Source organism: Symphalangus syndactylus, chromosome 11, assembly GCF_028878055.3.
Source record: "Symphalangus syndactylus isolate Jambi chromosome 11, NHGRI_mSymSyn1-v2.1_pri, whole genome shotgun sequence".
NCBI classification, from domain to species: domain Eukaryota; kingdom Metazoa; phylum Chordata; class Mammalia; order Primates; family Hylobatidae; genus Symphalangus; species Symphalangus syndactylus.
The window spans coordinates 43,871,167-43,883,921 of NC_072433.2; the positions used below are offsets into that span (position 1 = coordinate 43,871,167).

A 12,755-nucleotide genomic window follows, 5' to 3' on the forward strand; every position below is an offset into this window, starting at 1 on the left:
GCTGCCTGGTCGTCTGGACTGTGGCAGGAGGGACAGGGAAGGAACGCGCCTCGGATGGCACCTAAGGGCTCTTCGCATCCTGACCGTTTCCCTCCGGCAGGGGCTGTCTTTTTAGGTAGAAATTAATTTAATATGGTTTTTTTTCTAGTAGAACCTTGCATAGTCTTTCCTGAGAATCACAATGACAAGAACACCATAACCCTCAGGGATTCTAAGATCTTATACTTGAATAGGGTGATAGTGACAGTTGTTTTATAAGAATAACAACTTTTTGCTATTGGAGGAGTAATATGCACTCACGGCAGACAACTTGGAAGATTCAGAAATATCACAAGTGAAAAGGTACAGTGTCAACACCCCGAGATGGCTGCAGGTCCTCTTTCTTCTGTTTCCTTCCATGCTTTTCCTCCAGATAGACATGGCTTTATTTTTCAACTGTAGCTTACTGTCTCTTTCACTCATCAATAGAGCATAAACATCTCACCATGTCAATATTTATTCTTTTACCATATGTAGATACCACATTTAATCAATCCCTTGTTGAACATCTTGTTTGGCACCAGCGTTTTGTTGCTAGAGCTTTCCTGTGATAAGCATCTTTACTGATCCATCTTTGCTGACATCTGTTTAATAATTTCCTGAGGAAAAATTCTGAGAGATCAGAGTTTTTGAATCAAACAGAATGTACACTTTTCCTAAAAACAAAATAAGAACAGATTTACTTAATCAGTGTCATTCATGTAGAAAATTAAAACTGAATCTGCATTCCTACAATCTGGAAGCAATGTTAACAGCCGGGTGAGCTGCCTTTCAATTTCTCATGGATGGGGTTGTGGGGTACATGTTGGGAAGCAGTGGTTAAGAACACAGAACTGAGCTACATGCCTGGACTCTGGGCTCTGCTCCACCACTCACCAGTTACGTGACCCTGGCGAGTCACTTTAGTGCCCTTGGCTTCAGTTTCCTCCTCTGCAAAATGGGGACAATAAAAGTACCTACCTCATAAAATTGTGATAAAAATAAAATGGATTACCGTATATGAAGAGCTCAGAGGAGGCCCTGGCACATAGCAAGTACCATGTAAGTACTTACTATTGTTTTATATCCATTTTTTCACTTAACTCACTCTTTGCATATCAGTGAATATAGATCCAATTATTCTCCAGTATCCTATAAAAACAGTGTTCATTAATTTTTTAAACTGGTCTTGAGCCTCTTGCTAGTATCTCCCTGCAATCCATTCTCAGAGCTGCGATGGATGGGCCCCCTTTTAATGGCCTTTAGATAGACATTTCTAAATCACATCTTCAGAAGGAGGACTTACTGTGCCTGTTTGAAAGTGAAACCACTGTTTTCCTATGACTGTGTCTAAGAGTGTTGTGCTTTGATGGGTGGCTTCATCTTATCACCTGGGCAGAAGTGAAATTGTGAAAACTATTGGGAGCGTAGCCTTTATGGTTAAACTCGAGTGACTGAGTCTCCTACAGCTGTAAGGAGCTGCCACTTTGGCCCAGAGGCGAAAATGCACATCAGCAACCAGGAATTCCAGAACTGTCTCTTACTGTTACCATGTCCACCTCCCTTTTATAGGATAGAAAACGCGGGGACTTCTGAGAAGGAAAATTATCTAACAACTGACAGCTAGTCAGGACCCACAGCAAAGAAGGAATTGTTTAGTTTACTGTTTTCGTCTTAAGTTGCCCCATCCTTTAGAATGTTTTAACTGGAAAAATAATTCATGGAAAAACTTACTAACAGTTAACAAAAATTTAGAATGAAAAGTGAATCCCTCTCCTCCCCAAGACCCTGGTCTCCCAGAGGCAACCACTGTTATGGGTTTTGTGTGTTCTAGAAATTCTACTCCTATACAGCTGTGTCCTTATTGGTTTTCCAGGAATAAGAGTATGCTACAACATTGTTCAATCTTTTGCTTCTTTCATATAACAGTGTAAAATGGCTTTCATTTTTCTTAACCTGTCTGCAGAATGTTTGGCGCTAACATCCGTCAGTGGTGAATGAGCCTGTGACGAAATGATTGAACAGAATGCCTCTCATCACATGTAGGGGCAATTATTTTCTCTCCAGCTGCCAAACCTCTCTAAAAGGTCTTTCTAAAAGGACCTCTCTAAAAGGTCCTACAAAAGTTAAATGAAATCGCTTCTTCTGCCCATCAACTAATGCAAACTGACCCCCTGCAGAACTTGGTGGAATGTGGCATTTCAAGGCCGAGTTTAGCAGCTTGACTGTGCAGCTGTGGATCCCTGAAGGGACACAGCCTCCCTTCTTGGGCCGCAGCTTCATTTTTAAAATGAGGAATTCAGTATCTAAGGGGAGCCTCACAAAGTCAAGACCTCTGTCTCGTCCTCCATCATGTCACCCACTTCTGGAACAGCATCCAGGAATGCAGAAGGCCACCATGAATTACAAGCTCCCTCCCAGTCTCGCATCCCATTCTTCTGTTTTCTATTTTCTGCCCTACGCAGAGTCCTTCAGCAAGGAGACCTGGGCTCTGCCAGGACAGTGGTCCCTCACTGCATGGCAGTCACGGTCACTGACAGGAGCAGGAAGAGGGATGGAACACTGGCCAGCAGGGCCCATGTACTGAGGAGGGGCTTCTAGAACCAGGCCCTGTCCTTTCACAGCCACAAACCAGCTGGTTTCTGTGTCCACCTGCATTGTAAAATGGCCCATTTCATTGCCAGGAAAGGTGACCATGCTGGTCATTTTCACCCTGCAACTGACAAACCTCAGTACAGAAGTCTCTTCTGAGAGCATGACAGCTGCTAGTTATATGTATAAACGTGTAGGTGCTTACGAACATTATTTCATTTAATCCTCACAGTGACACTCTTGAGTGGGTACATCTTATGATCTCAGGTTAGGACACTTGGACAAGGCCGCTCAGCTAACAAGGAGCAGAACTGAGCCTTGAGCCCAGGTCTGTGTGATGGCAAACCCCAACCTTTAACCCCCATGCCATGAGCAGGGGGACTTTGAAGGGGAGGGTTTACTTCTCACTTTGGCTTTGTCGATAAACCCCACTGTGTGACCTGGGCAAACCCCTCTCCTCTGGGCCTCAGTTTTCCCATTTGAACAATTAGAAAGATTCGTGTCATTTCTAAGACTTTCAGAGCTTTGCATGTTCCAATTCTGGGATATTTGAGCTGCCTCGAGGTCAAGAGACATGTGGCATAGTCAAAGGCTGAGGCAGGAGGATGGCTTGGGGCCGGAAGTTTGAGACCAGCCTGGGCTAACACAGTGAGACCTTATCTCTTAAAAAAACAATTAGCTGAGCGTGGTGGCATTCAGCTGTAGTCCCAGCTACTTGGGAGGCTCAGGTGAGAGGATTGCTTGAACCCGGGAGTTGGAGACTACAGTAAGCAGCGACCCCACCACTGCACTCCAGCCTGGATAGAGACCCTGTCTCAAAAAAATAAAGACAATGGAGGGGGACAGCCACTACTGGAACCTGGGAGCTGCTCCATCTTGCCCATCCAGACCCCACGTGTCTGCTCCTACATTGCACCATGTAGGAATGGCAGCTGGGCAGTGTGTTCATGCCTAGGGCACGGAGAAGACAAACACAGTAGCACAGATGTTGCTGGGCTTGCGGCTTGTCCTCTGAGGGAGAGAGGCAGTTACACAGACCCACGGGCACCTGCTGATGGGCACAGAGCAGAGAGAACCCCCCTGCTGCCTGCCACAGGGCTGAGGAACCAGCAGGCACCCCCCCATCAGGGCTTTCCTTTCAGAATGGACAGAGAAGCCGGCAGACCCAGCCCTGCCCTGATTCATGTGAGCCGTTCTGATGCTTCTGAATCACATTTCCACCTGGTGTCCTCTCCTTAGTGAGTACCATTGCTTTCAGAATTTCCCTAGAAATAAATGTCCTCACACACTGAGAATTTGTTTAAGGCTCTTGGTTCTTGGGAGAAAAGGATTCTGGATGCCTCCAAAAAGTCGACCAAAAAGAGTTAGTAGAGAAGGAGAAAGACCCATTTTGGGGAGCTGCAGTTTGTGATTATCAGCAGAGTGATTTGGTAAGTGGCTTCTGGGAGTTATTGCTTCCCAGCCCCACCCAGCCCACACACCTGCCTTTCAGGTCTCCCTTATTCTACCAGTGATGCAGCCATGGCTTCAGGGTCCCCTTGGAAGTAATCTCGGGCTGCTGGGGCCCTTCTCGCCCAGCCCCATGTGCCTGCTCTATGCTGCACCACCTACCACGCTAGGCAGCTGGAAGTTGCGTTTTTTGCCTACCCCTCTGGGAAACTGCATTCCAGTGTGGCTGTTTCTGAACATGCAGAGGGCACGCTGGGAGCATCATGCCATGATGCTTGGCAGGGGCTTCTCTCCCTGTTCTGTAGGGGAGGATTGATGGTCAGAGGCTTTCTGGAAAACAAACACTCTATCAGTACATCGTCGGAGCTTTACAAACACTGTGCTTTGATCCGTGATTTCTTCTTTGGGGTCCACCTCTTAAGGAAATGAAGGATTTGAACTGCGGACAGAAATGCTTCTGACAAATCTGTCATAAGACTTGAGGGTCAGAAACCCAACGCAAACAGAGGCAGGCATGGGAATGTATTAGCTAATGTGACCGAGAAACGTCAAGGCGTATCTGGCCTTCAGCACAGCTGGACCCAGGGGCTCATGTGCTGCTGTTTGCTCTCCTGGTGGCAGAATGCCTGTCAGCGGCTCGGGGCCTTCCTCTTAACTGAAGGAGCCCCAGTAGACAGGAGGAGAGACTCTTCACAAGGGTTCCACACTTGTCCTAGAACAAAAGCACTGGCTCTGATTGGGCCACTTGCTCATCCTGACCCATCGCTGTGTACAGAGGGATAGAATAAGCCAATTGGTCAGGCCTCAGCCATTCCCTCTCCTGAACCTGAAGAGGCAAAAGCCATTCCTGCGTGGGCCACACTGTGAGGCAGGGATCCTGGAGGGTACTTGGAGTGCTCCTGTCAAGAGTGAGACCTTTCGTGATGGCTTACTCCTGTGATCCCAGTACTTTGGGAGGCTGAAACAGGAGGATGGCTTGAAGTCAGGAGTTGGAGACCAGCCTGGGCAACATAGTGAGACCCAGTCTCTACAAACAATTTTAAAAATGAGCCAGGCAGGGTGGCACATCTGTAGTCCCAGCTACTCAGGAGGCTGAGGCAGGAAGATCACTTGAGACCATGAGGCCAAGGCTGCAGTGAGCTTTGGTTGCACCACTGAAGTCCACCCTGGGTGACAGAATGAGACCATGGCTCTTTTAAGGAAAAAAGAAAAAGAAGGGTGAATGCTAGACAGGCAAAGGTTGCTGAAGCCTATGATTTCCGCACAGCGTCATGCAAAAAAGTGAGAATTGCAACCCACAAGCAGCTCTGGAAGAATGGCTTAAATTGCAGCTTACTCCTAAGGTGGAATATTATGCAGCCATTAAAACATATATTAGAATTAAATTTATGGGGAAAATCTCATGATCGAATTTATGCTAGAATGTGTTAAAAAAAATAGGTTACAAAGTACATATACAGTATAGGTTCAACTGTGTAAAGTATATTTATGCTTTGAAAAATGCTGAAAGAAAATATGCAAAAACTTTCATAGTAATTATGGCAACAGGCATGAATTTTATTCTGTAATCTTTTTTCTTTTCTTTTCTTTAAAACATTAAAGTACCCATTATACGAATGCCTAAGGAACAAACATTAATTTAAAGAATCCAACCTGCAGAATGATTTCCACTTGAGCAGCATGAGGCTAGACTGCAGCCACGTGGGAACCAGAGTTGGGGAAGGGTAAAGACAGGCAGGGGTGTGGAGAGGGAGGGGAGAAAGCAGCTCTGCCAAGTCTACACATTTCAACCTTAAAGAAAGCTGCAAGCAGGTCTTGGCCCAACTGGAAGCAAATTGTGGGAGGCATGGCTGGGAATGGGTTCCCTTAATTCCCCAAGGCTTAACTCATAAGCCCTCATCCACAGGTTTGTTTGTTCATTCAGTCAGGCACTCCTTCACGCAGTAGATGAGTGTCCCTGTGTGCCAGAGAATGTGGAAGGAAACAAGTCATGTCCACGTCCTCCGGAAGTTCACAGTGTAATCTGAGGACACGCATGCACGTGATGCTATCATTGGCTTTCCGTGTGTTGTGGGCCTGGTTGATGTCAGTCATTGGCAGGGGAGGCTTTGGGAGGAAGCCTGGACACCATGTGAACGTAGCAGCTGATTTTGAGGGAGGGACAGTGGGGTGACCCCTCATGAGCTTGGCACGAGAGGGACCGGTGGGCAATTGGCCTGACTCTGTCTCCCAGGCTTAGGCAAGGCATTGTGGTTACCAGGTTCTGGACAGAAACTGACATCTGGCGGGTGCTCAGATAGTGTGGGGTGGGGATGTGGAGGGCCCAAGGGAAGAAGTGAAGTGGGCACATGGGCAGAGGGGAGAGCAGGGGGTCCTGCAAGCAAGGCAGAGAGTGGCACAGCAGGTAGAAGGGAGGTGGCCTCATGCCCAGGGACCCAGCTTTCCTAACGCAGCAAACAGTCCCGAGCTCTGAGACCTGCGGAAGCTACAGTGTCTCTCCTAGAAAAGGGAATGTATCCTGCTCTGCTTGGGGAGTCTGATGGGGACCAGGGCTAATGAACCGAGGCACCTGGGCTGGAGTCAGGTAGACAGTAGGAGCACAGTTCCCAGGAGGAATGCAGGAGAGAAACCTGTGGCCCACTCAGCTGGCACCTTGACCTCAGCCATACCAGAAGGTAGTCGGTGTGGCATATTTTATCTTCTAAAGAGAGCCACGACTGTCTTCCGTCCATCATGTTCTCTTGTAATGTGACCTTGCCACTCTGCATGGCTTCTAAGCATAGGTCATATGCTTCCACCAGCTCCCCCCACTCCTCCTCCCTTCCCTCCCTCCCTCTCCAGGGATGCTCACCTTTGGAAACTGGCCACCATGCTTCAAGGAAGCCCAGGCCACATGAGGAGGTCATGTGTAGGTTTGTCCATGGGGAGGTCGTGTGTAGACATGTGTATAGGGAGATCACATGTAGATATGTGGGCTGACAGCCCCTATTGAAGTCCCAGTGGACCTAAGGCATGAAAAGTGAGTGAGGGAAACTTGCAGATGACTCCAGCCTCAGTTGCCACCTGAGTGCAACCAGGTATAAGACCCTGAGTGAGAACTGAGCTGAGCCCAGTTAAGCTCCAGAACCATGACAGATAACAAAAATGGCTGTTGTTGTTTTCAGCCACAGAATTTTGGGTGGTTGGTTGTGCTGCAGTAGATAATCAGAACAATTAGTTTTTCTTTTTGCAATAGACTTGTTTTTTTTTTTTTAACAGCAGTTTTAGGTGCACTGGAAAATTAAGCAGAAGGTACAGAGATTTCCCATATATTTCCAGTTTGTACACATGCACAGCCTCCTTCATTATCAACATCCTCCACCAGACGGGTGCATTTGTTACCACTAATGAACCTACACTGACACATCATTATCACCCAAAACCCATGGTTTACATTAGGGTTCACTCTTGGTGTTGTGCATTCTATGCGTTTGGCCAAATACATAATGACATCTATGCACTATTCTGGTATCATACAGAGTAGTTTCACTGCCCCGAAAATCCTCTGTGTTCTATTTATCCTTCCCTCCCCACAACCCCTGGCAACCACTGATCCTTTTACTGGCTCCATAATTTTACCTTTTCCAGAATGTCATAGAGTTGGAATCATACAGTATGCACATATCCTTTCAGCTTGGCTTCTTTCACTTAGTAATATGAAAATAAGATTTCTTCACATCTTTTCATGGCTTGATAATTCTTTTTTTTTTTTTTTTTTTTTTTTTGAGATGCAGTCTCACTCCAGGCTGGAGTGTAGTGGTGCCACTGCAGCTCATTGCATCCTTGACATCCTGGGCTCAAGCAATCTTCCTGCTTCAGCCTCCCAAGTAGCTGGGACCACTACTAGGTGTGCATCACCATGCTCGATTAGTTTATTTTTATATTTTGTAGAAATGGGGTCTCCCTATGTTGCCCAGACTGGTATCAAACTCCTGGCCTCAAGTGATCCTCCTGCCTCAGTCTCCCCAAGTGCGGGGATCACAGGCGTGAGCCACTATGCCTGGCTTTATTTCTTTTTAGTACTGAATAATATTCCATTTTCTGGTTGTGTCACAGTTGATTTATCCATTTACCTACTGAAGAACATCTTGGTTGCTTCCAAGTTTTGGCAATTATGAATAAAGCTGCCATAAGCATCCCTGGGCAGGCTTTTGTGTGGACACAAATTTTCAATTCATCTGAGATAGATACCAAGGAGTGTTACTCCTGGATCATACGGTTAGAGTATGTTTCTTTTTATAAGAAACTGTCAGACTGCTTTCCAAAGCAGCCACGCTATTTTGCATTCCCACCAGCAATGAATGAGAGTCTCTGTTGTTGCACATCATCACCAGCATTTGGTGCTGTCAGTGTTCTGGATTTTGGCCATTCTAATATGTGTGTAGCGGTATCGCATCGTTGTTTTAATTTGCATTTCCCTAATGACAGTGATATTGAGCATCTTTTCATATGCTTATTTGCCATTTGTATATCTTCTTCAGTGAGGTGTCTGTTTTGGCAAAAGATGGTCATTTGCCCATTTTTTAATCAGGTTGTCTGTTTTCTTATTGTTGAGGTTTTAGAGTTCTTTGTCTATTTTAGATAACAGTCCTTTATCACATATGTGTTTTGCAAATATTTTCTCCCAGTCTGTGGCTTGCCCTCCCATTATCTTGACAGTGTCTTTCAGAGAGCCAAAGCTTTTTAATTTTAATGAAATCCAGCTTATCAATTATTTCTTCCATGGATTATGCCTTTGATGTTGCATTTTAAAAGTCATTGCCAAACCCAAGGTCACCTAAATTTTCTCCTATGTTATCTTCTAGGATTTTTATAGTTTTCATTTTACGTTTAGATTTCTGATCCACTTTGAACTAATTCTTGTGAAGGATGTAAGGTCTGTGTTGAGTTAATTCTTGTGAAGGGTGTAAGGTGTGCCTCTAGATTCACCTTTTTGCATGTGGATGTACAGTTGTTCCAGCACCATTTGTTGAAAAGACCATCTTTACTCCCTTGAATTGCCTTTGCTCCTTTGTCAAAGATCAATTGACTACATTTATGTGGGTCTATTTCTGGGCTGTCTACTCTGTTCCATTAATCTAGTTGTCTATTCTTTCATTAATACCTCAGTCTTCATTACTGTAGCTTTGCCGTAAGTCTTGAATTCAGGTAGGGGCAGTCCTCTGACTGTTCTTTGGTATTAAGTTAGCTATTTTGGTCTTTTACCTTTTCATATAAACTTTAGAATCAGTTTATTGATATGCATAAAATAACTTGCTGGAGTTTTAATTGGGATTGTGTTGAATCTATAGAATTTGGGAAGAACCGATATCTTGATACAATTAAGGCTTCTTATACATAAACAAATAATATTTCTCTCTATTATTTAGTTCTTCTTTGATTTCTTTCATCAGAGTTTTTTAGTTCCCCTAATATAAATATTCTTGCATATTTTGTTAGATTTATGCCTAATTCATTCTTTTGGGTGCTAATGTAAATAGTATTGTGTTTTTAATTTCAAATTCTACTTGTTCATTGCTAGTATATAGGAAAGTGACTGACTTTTGTATAATAACCTTTATCCTGCAACCTTGCTATAATTGCTTAATTCCAAGAGGAATTTTTGTTCCATTCTTTTGGATTTTCTGCGGTCAGAACAGTTTCTTAAAACTTATACCCTACTTCTTTGCTACTAAGATCTCATCTACCTAGTGATAGATTTTGTTGGGGAATGGGTAGGAACTGAGAGGAGGAAAAGAGCTATCCTGCTGTGAAAGGTGCATAATAATTGTAAAACAGATACTAATTTAAGGAACTTTAAAATATGTGAGAAAATATGCATCATAGATCAGTCTTTTTCCTAGAAGCACAGCGCACCGTGAACTCCTTCTTAGAGTAGAAGATGCATTAGTGTTGGGGCTTCATGGCTCCAGGTTGCCAAGGGTGGGATGCCAGGAGCTAAGACCCAGGCTGTCCAGGGAGCTATGGGTGTCTGCGCAGCCCCAGATCTGCATAGGGCCAAAAGCCTGGTGTTCTGGGACTGGAGATTCAGTGGTGCAGCTCTTGTCCACCCTGGGGCCTTTTCCAAGCAGCCAGTGTCAGGGGTCTCAGTCCACAGGTTGCCAAATTGGTGCTTGTACTTTTTTCTGTGTTTGAGCATAAAATATCAACTTCTAGGCATGAAAGAGCCAAACAAATGAACAAACAACAACCCAAGGATAACAAAACACCACTTTTTGCAGTGGACATGTGTGGTTTCCTTCTGCAGGGATTTTCCGCTCACAGCCCTTTGACAGCCCTGTGGAACATCTCAACCCCAGGGACTGACTTCCCAAGCCCGGGCTACAGAGGCCGTCGTGTGACTTGGGCCTGGCCAATCAGCATATTCCATTGGCTTGGCCTTGGTGATTGATTCAGGGATGGTCCCGTGATTCCAGCTAGTCTGGTGAGAGCCCTCCTCAGGACTTCTGCCAGGACTTCCTGGGAACCCCGCAGGTGTACCCTTTCTGGTGGGACTGCCAAACCCTTAGGACGTCATCCTCGAACTGGGATCGGATAGGGAACAACCTAAGGGAGGGGATGGCGAACCTGCCTGAGTGAAGACACAGATGACTGCGCAGGCAAGGAGCAGGTTCCTGAGGCCCTGGGTCCTGGTGCTGGAAGGCAGCCGCACCCTGGCATTTTCAGATACTAGAACCAGCGACCCCCTTTCATACTGAATCCTGTTTGATGGGTGTTTATCACTTGACTGACATCCTCTAAGAATTGTGCAGTGGGCTGTGTGGAGCCAGCCACCTCCTTCCGGAGAGACAAACTCTCAACTCTTTCAGAAAATAGGCTGTGTCTGTGCCTCTCTCTCCTTCCTAGAACCTGAGGACGTCCCTCCTGACTCCCCACGCCTGGGGCCGACCTGCACGCCCTCCGAGCCACATTACCCACGCAGCCTTGCTGGCGATTGCGCTGAGCAGCACCTACCTGGTATACAGCTGCTTGAGCATCCGTCTGTCTTTCTGTCTTCTCTTCCGGAGAGTATGAGTCCTGGAGAGCTGGAGCCCAATCCGTCCTCCCTCCCCTAGGCCTGGGCACCCTACCTGGCACTTGCCTGGTGCTCTGTGAACTGAATGGGAAAAGGAAAACAGACCAAGTCACCTGGAAAGCAGGCATGGGACGAGGAAAGATCACTGGTCTTGGAATCCAAAAGCAAAGGGCGGCATCGTGGCACTGCAGCTCTCTGGCTATTTGCTTGGGCAAATCCTGGCTTTCATCTCCAGCTGCCTCGTCCATGGCAGAGAGATCATGGGTCTAACCCTCATTGTGTCACAGTGAAAGCATGCTCAGGGCCAGCATGTGGGGCTCTCACAGAGGTTCCTCCTATTCCCTGGGCATTCGCCCAGAGCTGTGTGTTTTACACTTGCAATCCCCTCCAAACCTCCCTGCTACTGGATCCGGAAGGCTCCATTTTACAGATGAGCAAACTAGATGCAGTGAGGTTGAGTCAGTTGCTCAATGCCACACAGCTGGTCATCGAAGAAGGCTGCCCTTGAGCCCAGATCTGCTCACCCCAGAGCCCTGGGTCCTAGCTTTTCGGCTCTGGTCTCTCTGAGGCTGGAAGGGCTTCCCTGAGCAGTGGCCAAGCCAAGAGGTGCCTTAGGGGAACAGCTTTGTTGTGGTTGTAGAGTCAGGGTCTCCCTGTGTTACCCAGGCTGGTCTCAAGCTTCTGGGCAAGTGATCCCCCCACCTTGGCCTCTTAAAGTGCTGGGATTACAAGTGTGAGCCACCACACCTGGCTGGCCTAGGAAAACTTAAACCCATCTCACATCTCCCCCAGCCCCTCCCACCCCTGAGTGAAATTTATGGTTTAGGTAAAGACGGTGTGCCTGTGCTTCAGCTTCAAGACCAGCCCGCAGCCTCTGCTCCTAAGGCAGGCTGCCAATCTCCTAGCCTGTCCAGCCTGCCCCTACTCGGTGAGCTGACGAGACAAGGAGTGGGGCTAGGATGCTCTGAGCCAGACCACACTTGAAGCTTCCGGAGAGCCAACACAGGGAGATCCTGTCCTGGGCTCCAGGCCTTTCTGAGATAAAACCCCTCCATCTACATGTCTCAGTTGGTGCCTGGTCCTGGGCAGCATGCGAGGCCAGGCTGTTTCCAGTTTTGAATGTTCCTATATGGTAAAAATGAAGAAGCATCAACACAAATTTCCACAGTTGTAGTGTACTTACATAAATAGCTTTCACAGATTAATGCTTCTAACACACAAACAGTGTGATTTAACTATGCCAGGGTACTAGCATATTACTTTAAAAATTGATTTATAGGTCACTGAAGGGAGGCTGGCCTGGCAACGGGCCGCAAGATTCAAAGTGGAGAATGTCCCTCGTTTCCATCCTGTTTCTGTGACTGGTATATGACAGTATTTAGGGAAGGTGAAAAGCATACCTTTGTGGCTCCTGTCCTGATAAAGTGGGCAACCAATTGCCACAGTCAGGGTTGGGGAGGGGCACGGGGATGTGGTGGAGCCCTGCACCTTCACCCCATCACCTGTGCTGGAGTTCCTGCCATCGGAGGCTTCCTGAGAATTTCCAGCCACCAGAAGGGGGCAGACGGTGACTTCTGAAGCTGGGATACAATGGGTCTGTGAGGAGGCAGGCAAGAGTGGGTGGTGGCGCCAGGCCGAAACC

General features: G+C 46.7%; 1 long non-coding RNA gene across 1 annotated transcript; it reads left to right on the forward strand.

Moving 5' to 3' along the window:
- Nucleotides 1–238: 238 nt before the first annotated feature.
- On the forward strand, nt 239–11,298 carry LOC134731783 (uncharacterized). The gene is made up of 2 exons (XR_010114372.1): nt 239–342; nt 10,945–11,298. It is a non-coding gene; the product is annotated as an uncharacterized lncRNA (long non-coding RNA).
- Nucleotides 11,299–12,755: the final 1,457 nt, after the last annotated feature.